Consider the following 8,958-nt stretch of genomic DNA (forward strand, 5'->3'; position numbering starts at 1 on the left):
ATCCTAGTTTTTCCATTTTCCTTGCATCCTGCATCCATTCTGCATGACTTGTCATGTGGTTTGATGCACCTGAGTCAACATACCACACATCATTTTGTTCTTCTGCACTTTTCACAGAATTGGTCATGTGCTACACCATAAATAGATGCTCATTTCTGTCATCACCCTGTCTACTAGAAGATGCATGATTGCCTTGCTGCAATTTTCCATTCATAATGTCATTCTGCTTTTTGTAGCAGTCCTTAGCCATATGACCCATTTTACCACAGTAGTAGCATTCAACATTGCTGTTTGCATTTTGGCCTCTCTGCCATCCACCACGGCCTCTTTGGCTCCCCCTGTCTCTAGAGTTACCATGTCCTCCTCCATAGGACTGGTTTTCTTGAGTTTGCTGCATATTCTGATTTCTACCACAGCCTACAGATCGGCCTACTCTACCTCTGCCTCTTCTAGCATTTGAGTAGAAGACAGTTTCTTTTGAAGTTCCTCCTGAAGAAGATGCACCCCCATTTCTCTGCTCTTCAGAAATTAGAAGAGCAAACAACTCTTCGAAATCAGGAAATTTTTCACGGACGGCAATGGATGTATGGAACTGTGCATAATCCTATCAAAATACCAAGACTGAGCATATTTTCTCTCTGCACATTGTGCAACTCCTGTTTGAGCTGCATTTTCCTGGCTTGCATATTTGTGTTGTACATTTTTGCCAAAGTATCCCATGCCTCCTTTGGCGTACTTGCATCCTGAATATGCACAATCATAGAATCCGAAATACTAATAGACAGCCAGTACATAACTTTTCTGGCTCTCTCATGCCATCCTTCAAATGCCTGCATTTCCTGTTGATTGGGAACATTAGGAAGAACTGGTTCTTCTTCATTTCCTGTAATGAACTCCCGATAGCCTTTTCCCATAAGGAAATTCGTCATTCCAAACTTCCATGCCTTGAAGTTGTTCTTGTCAAACTTTTCAATGACAATCTGTGATAGAGAATCAGACGCCATTATAGAACACTGCAAAATATTCTGTCCTTGCAAAAACCACAGCTTTTGCCTCACACGGGCAGATCTGCAAAACTGACGAAAGTGGTATTTGACCACACAGTCACTTCCTAGTGACGATTTCGCATCAACAGGCAACAAGCATGATTCTGCAATTCCCAATATCTCTGCGCACAGGCATACGATGCAATTTCTGCGGCAACTTTTCACCGACCAGTAGAGCAGTGGTTGCACAACAAAAACAGGGCCTTTTTCTGAGTGCCTGTGAAAAACTTCCGCCTTCAAAACAGGCCTCGAAATGGCCTCGAATTAGAAAAATAAAGTCATCGAAGGGCTTTGCCCTATTCCGCAGCATATACTGCCCTCTTGTTACACCGCGAAGGGCATCTCAATCTGAGACAGTGCACTCTCTCACTTTCGGCTGTGCTACCTGCAGAAATTTGCTCCCAAACTCGAAAAGGAAAGCAACACTGGTCCTCTTACCAGGACACCGCGAACTTGGTTTGCTTTCTTGAGCTCCTTGCTATTATTCGTGGGCGGTGTACCAACTGCATCTGTAGCTAACAAGTCACTGACATAAATGCACAACGGTCACCCTGGCATATCGCGAGTGGAGCTCGATATCTCAACAGAGCATACCTTAGACATTGTTTCCACAAGTACTTCAAATTATCAGAACAGTCTTTAGGAAATTCCAGCATTGACTCAGTCATGCTGCATTGCAACACCCTTGGATCTAGTGATCCCAATCTCTTTCCATCAAACGGATCATTCCTATGCATCTGCATGGTCCTACCCTAGTGCAGTAGACATCATGTAGTTCATAGCTCAACCCGGGGAACCTCGTTGTTTCATCCTGCACTTATGGTTGTAGTATACAGTCCTTACTTGATGTAGATTAGTGGCTGAATCTAGGATTACTGATCAATCCCGACATCAACAATCGGCACCTCCTATGCCCTAGGGATATCTTATGCCTTCTCAGTTGTATTTCAAGGTTCTAGGCCTTTTCACTATCATCTCCTTCTTAATGGCCCTTTGACAAATGCTAAATCCCATTCAGACGGATGTTTAGCCATGCACAAATCATACGGCCTTCATCTCATGATAGTTGAGCATATAGGTTTGATAGGTTGCTGTACCTTGTCAGTTTTATGGGCCTCTTCATCAGTAGAGCAGTGTATCATACCTGCATCTTCAGCCCCAAATCATATGCAACCCCTCGATCACTCTGTCCACACCGATTATGCGGTCTTCTTTGACCCCGCATCATTTGACAGAGGTTATAGTTCTATTGTGGCATACCTCTGCTATTGTTGTTAGCTCTTTTGGATTGGTGACACCCTTGTATGTCACAACCTACCAGATCACATCTTGATAGCTTCATCGACTAGCTTCACATCAGGATGCCTCTTTTATAGAGTAGTTGCACAGTCTACGGTGACACATGAGATGCTCAACCTTGACATGTTCAACATGCGGCAGTCATCTTTTGATCTACCAATCTCTTTGATCTAGGTGGACTTTATGTTCTGCACATTTCCATTCTTTCCCCTTCAGCCTATCTTTTGGGCATTACTCCCAAAGTCAAAGGATGACCCACAACTTAAGAGGGAAAAATGTGCATTTATGTACAGGATCTAGTAAGTTCTACTCATTTTACATGCTTCGCTACATAGTCACTGCGCTCACAGCTCACACATGCACATACTACTCTAATTCTTTTTAATTTTCTTTTTAGTTTTGGATGCTAGCATATGAACTAAATGAAATCCACAAAAAGATCTTGTACATGCATCCTCTACTTACCCAGTGCAATTTAAGAGGGGGTGTTAAGGATAGTGTAAATTGCACTATTATCTAGATAGGGCATTAGGGGCAAACCCTAACCCTAACCCTAAGGGGTTCACATGTATTCATGTTTAAGTTCAATACAATATAGTGTGCAAGTAGCTATATCGTGTGCACTCCTCTCTCTCTCCCTCTCTCACTTCCGCTATCAATCTTTTCTTCTGTGTCAAAGAATGTTGCTCGGCAAAGTGTACAAAAGGGAGTGGTCTAAGTACTATGTGAAGTTTCTAGTTGAGCTATTTCAAGTGGTATTTTTGGTCCAAATGTGGGCCACGGTTGACCCATGTATTTTTGTTGGTATGTCTATGACTTGCTAAATATTGTGCATTTTCGTGGGCTAGTGGAGTTGTGTTGCACTTGTGCTAGTGTTGTTGATGTCAATATTGAAGTCTTCCAAGATGTATATTGGATTTATTAGGATTATTGTCGATTTGCTGACAAAGGACTATTGTTGCTAAAATGCTTCTACTAGAGAGTATGTCTAGCTCATGTTCGTAAAATGGTACTATATTGAGGGATTGAATGATTGGTATATTTTGTTTTCCCAATTGAGAAGCCAATATTTTACAATGTCCAAGCACATTGTGACTAAGTCACTCTATCTCTTGGAGCACTTTTGGGTCCACCTTAATGTGCATGTTTCTAGTTTGTGTAGGAGGAACAGGTTTGATGGGGCACAAACTTGAGATAGAGCGATGTACACAACGCCATGCGATTTAATATTTGATGGGTGAAAGGCTTTTGAATCCATCCAAAGGCCTAGCACATAGTCAATGGCCTTGGCTATAGCTGGTTGGATGGGGAATTGAGTGTGGCATATAGTATTAAGGTGGTTTTTTCCAATTTGGAACTCATGATTATCTATCAAAGTGGAGTCCATGTAGTGGGAGTGTTTCTTGTGTACAAGTTGTTGTAACATTCTTGGTTTCCATATCGTCATCATGGAATTTGATCCAAACAATTGGTGGATGTGTGCTGGTTTGTGAGTGCCTAAAAATATCTCTTGCCATTGACAATGTCATCGCTGATGTCAAGATTGCATAAGCAAATTTCCACGAGCATGCTAGGTTCAAGTCTGATTTGAGGTTGGAGGCCACCAATGGCTTTTGGATCCTTAGTGGTTTTGGTTGTTTTGCTACAAGTTCTATGACTTGTGTTAGTTTCTTGAAGGATGTGGATAGGAGTGGCAAGAATGTTGAAAACATCGTGGTTATGGTTGTCCTTTGCAATGTTTGTGTAGAAAAGGTGTGCCACATTTTGCTTTTGTGAGGGCACACAAACATATAGCTCATTCAAGTAAATGAGGTTGGTGCATGTGTGCTCATTAATATGTATCCTATTCAAGACATACAAGAAGAACATGTTTTCTTGATTCATTGGTTGTTTCAGTGCATAGTAGCATGCGTGGTTTCTCCATAAAGAAGGTGGCATTGCTAATAATGTCAGTTTGTCCAAGAAGATCCAAGAGCCTTGGTAGGGCTTGATTGACATAAGTCACGACAAAGAAGATGTCCACACCTCTGAAGGGTTGTTGGTGGTTGTGTTTGATCTCATGCAATCACATGTCTGCAGTGAATGTGTTTTGACCTACTAATGAGACTTCATCGAACACAGCTACCACTAAGTTCTTGTACATGTGGACAATGTTTCTAATTTTTTGGCTAAAAGGCTTGTGGAGTTAGTTGTCATGAGGGGAAAATACAAGGTCAAATGTATGGGTGTGCCACCTACGTGGTACTCTCTCTCTTTGAGAACACCCTTCAAGAATAGGTTCGAACATCTCATAAGGAGTTGGCCACAAGATCAGACCTTGTCCATGGCCACAAGGTGAAAGTTTTTTCACATTTTGTTAGCATCAAAAGATTTGGTCACAATATTTCTACAAAATTTTGATCTTATGGTCAAATATTTATGGAGAAGGTTTGAGCTTGTGGCCAAATCTTTATTCCCCTCAAAACTTTTGGCCACAAGTCCAAAGATTTTCTGCATCCTATTCATGAGGTCATCGTAAAGAACAAATTTGGATACCCCTCAAAAAGTCTTAAAATTGTGGCCAAATCTTGATGAGCTGTTTCCTTCAAAAGATTTGGCCAAAAGGTAAAAAACTATCCACATCCTATTAATGAGGAAAAGATTTGACCATGTGGCCAAACCTTTTCAGACCAAAAGATTCGGCCTTGTAGCCAAACATTTATGGAGAAGGTTTGGTGGTCTTGTGGCATACTCTTAATTGAGAGTGCTCCCCTCAAAAGATTTGGACACAAGATCAAAACTTTTGCACATCATGTTCATAAAGTCATTCCTCAAGGACAAGTTTGCACACCCCTATGGGAGATTCCATCATGAGATAAGATGAGGAAAAGATTGACTTTTGGTTGAATCTTTATGAGGAAGGTTTGGTCTTGTGGCCTACTCTATCTGATGATGTTTTCCTCAAGAGATTTGGACACAAGGTCAAAAAATTTGCACATCGAGGTCATCCCTAAAAGATAGGTTTGACCACCCCCATGAGGGATTGGATCCATCTTGAGACACTACGAGGAAAAGATTTGACCTTGTGGTCAAATCTTTTGAGAGCACAAGGTCAAATTTTTTGCACATCCTATTCATGAGGTCATACACGAATGATAGTTTTGGACACCCCCATGAGGGATTTCATCATAGGACAAGTTGATGGAAAGATTTGACATTGTGAACAAATCTTTTGTGGCAAAAAAATATTTGGCCTTGTGGTCAATCTTTATGGAGAAGATTTGGTATTGTGGCATACTCTTTATGAGACAGTTTCTGCCAAGAGATTTGGCTACAAGATAAAAAATTCTACACATTGTATTCATGAGGTTATCCCTGAAAGACAAGTTTGGACACCCCCATGCCAGTCATTCCATTATTGAATATGATGAGGAAAAATACTAGACCTTGTGGCCAAATCCTTATGAAGAAGGTTTGGTATTTTGAACTACTCTTCTTGAAAGTGTTCTCCCTAAGAGATTTGGCCACAAGGTTAAAACTTTTGCACATCACGAGGTCCTTCCTAAAGGACATGTTTGGACACCCCCATGAGGGATTCCATCATGGAACAAGATGAGGAATAGATCAAACCTTGTGGCCAAATATTTATGGAGAAAGTTTAGTCTTGTGAACTACTCTTCTTGACAATGTTAACTCTAAGAGTTTTGTACACAAGGTAAAAAATTTTGCACATTATGTTCATGAGGTCCTTCCTAAAAGACAAGTTTGGACACCCATATGAGGGATTCCATCATGGTACAAGATAAGGAAAATATTATATCTTCTGAACAAATATTTTGGGATGCGAAGATTTAGAATTGTGGCCAAATATTTATGGACAAGGTTTAGTCTTGTGAACTACTCTTCTTGACACTGTTGTCTCTAAGAGATTTGGCGACAATATCAAATTTTTTGCATAGCTCATTCTGAAAGAACATGTTTAGACACCCCCATGAGGGATTTCATCATTGGACAAGTTGAGGAAAATATTTGACCTTGTGGCCAAAAGATTTGGCCTTATGGTCAACTCTTCATTAAGAAGCTTTGGTCTTGTGGCCTACTCTTTATGAGAGTGTTTCTCCCAAGAGATTTGGCCACAAGGTCAAAACTTCTACACATCATGCTCACGAGGCCATCCCCAAAGACAAGTTTGGACACCACCATGAGGGATTCCATCATGGGACAAAAGAAAAAAAAATTTAGACCTTGTGGACAAAATTTTTAAGGCCAAAATATTTGGCCTTGTAAACTACTAGTCTTGATAGTGTTTTTGTCAAGAGGTTTGGCCACAAGATCCAAATTTTTGCACATCCTATTCATGAGGTCATCCCTAAAGGATAGGTTTAGACACTCCCATGATGGAGTTGAGGAAAAGATTTGAATTTGTGGTTGAATATTTTGCGGCCAAAAGATTTGGCCTTGTGGTCAAATCTTCATGGAGAAGACTTTTCCTTTTGGCCTACTCTTTATAAGAGTGTTTCTCCCAAGAGATTTGACCACAAGGTCAAAGATTTTGCACATCTTGTTCATGAGGCGATCCCTAAAGGACAAGTTTGGACACCCCCATGAGGGATTCCATCATGGGACAAGATGAGGAAAAGACTAGACCTTGTCGACCATGGTCAAATCTCTATGGAGAACGTTTGGTCTTGTGAACTACTATTATTGATAGTGTTTCTCCCAAGAGATTTGGACACAAGGTCAAAACTTTTGCATATCCTTTTCATGAGACCATCCCTGAAGGATAGGTTTGGATGCCATGAGGGGTTCCATCATGGGATGAGTTGAGGAAAAGATTGGACCTTGTGGCCAAATCTTTTGAGGGCAAAAGATTTAGCCTTGTGGTCAAATATTTATGGAGAAGTTTTGTTCTTGTGAACTAATCTTATTGAGAGTGTTTCCCTTAAAAGATTTGGCCATAAGGCCAAAACTTCTTCACCTCATGTTCATGAAGTGATATGTGAAGGATTAGTTTAGAGTTTGAACCATGCCTTGAGTCGATGGTTTCCATCCCAAACCATAAATTTCTTTCCCTTTAGGTTGACCCAATCTGGTCTCGTATTCAATTCATTTTCAAATTCATGGTTTACCAATTCCCATGTAGGGTTTGCTTGCTGTTGATTCTCATTTGTCCAAGTGAGCCCCGGCTCTCACCTGGACGCCCGAGTGACACCAAGAAGTCACCCCTGCTATCAATGTACCCCTGCTGGTCAAATATCTCTGCCAAGACACCTACGTTGTCTCCCACCACCCTGATGGCCTTGTTTATGATGGGCCTACACAAGGGTATTAGAGGCACCTCCATATCTTTCTTGACAACAAGTGTGTCTATGACCTCCTGTAACAAGTGCACCTCAATGCTTTTTCCATATCGGTTACTTAGCTCTCTAGGAAGATGGATATCTCCTGCCTCTTTACCTTCAAGCAAATGTCAAATTTTAGAAAATCATTCAATTATCAACCTCAATACCCAATAGCATCACATGATCAATAGGATATAATAAATAAGATTTTACCATTCTGAACAATTTCATAACCTTTACCTTGAAGCTCATGTGTTGCACTGCTACTCTCTACTGGTCCCTTCAATTTTTTAGATGCCTTACTTATTTTTTATGTAGGAGGATTGGGCACATCTTCCTCACTGATCCTCTCCAAGGAAGATATTTGAGATGCAGGCACTGCTCCAAAGGTGATCTCTGGACCTTCTGACATTGTAGTCTCTAAAAACCTCCGCTGAGATAGCAAGGAATAGTGGGATCCAAGTCCATTGCGAGACTCCATCTGCAACAAATTAATCAGGAGTTCTTATACAATTAGGCAAAACAATATGATCTCCTGGTTCACATGGCATCAATCTTGGGATCAAAATAATGAATATCCTCTCTAAAAATCCTCATACTCAAAGATGTGGCCTTTGTTGAAAACTTAGATTAGAAAAATACCTTTGCTACTATATTGTCATTGCATCCTTGCTACTACATGTGTTATTGTATTTACTTTATGTAATTGCTATTTCTAAAGATAAACTGGAAAGCGCCACCAAGATACATTATTACTTATCCATGGCACTTTTTTAAGGCAGGGACAAATCTGTTCTACATTTGGTAGACAAGGAAGAACAACCCAGATAAGACAGAACAATGTATTCAACAAGACCCAGACCTCTGTGGTATATTAAGGGGTTACGGAACTAGTACTGAGATCTATCAAGGTCAGATTAAGTTTACTGACTCCATACTTCACTCCTTTAATAATTAACAAAAGTGGTGAGATTAAGTAGGAAGAAGAACTTGATAAACAGCTTCAAGCAATAAACCCCTACAATCAAAGATTAGGGAAAAAATGAGTGTGGTCGCTACATCCCAATATGGAATTTTGAAAATCTGCGAGTGACAGCTTTCCCTGTCCTCTCTTTAGTCCCATCTTGAGCACACAGTGAATGCCTCCTGCTTGTCCTGGCGTCAATCTGCCATTTTTCCAAGAAAGGACTTTAACAAAAAATGAGGAAAAATCACCAGCGTCCTAAACTTTTCTGCCTTGGTCAATTGAGAAAATGCAAATTTCCCACGGGCATTTGGATATGGCAAAAATT

Source organism: Dipteris shenzhenensis, chromosome 7 (assembly GCF_047967505.1).
Source record: "Dipteris shenzhenensis isolate YYH24624 ecotype China chromosome 7, Dip_SZ_1.0, whole genome shotgun sequence".
NCBI lineage: Eukaryota > Viridiplantae > Streptophyta > Polypodiopsida > Gleicheniales > Dipteridaceae > Dipteris > Dipteris shenzhenensis.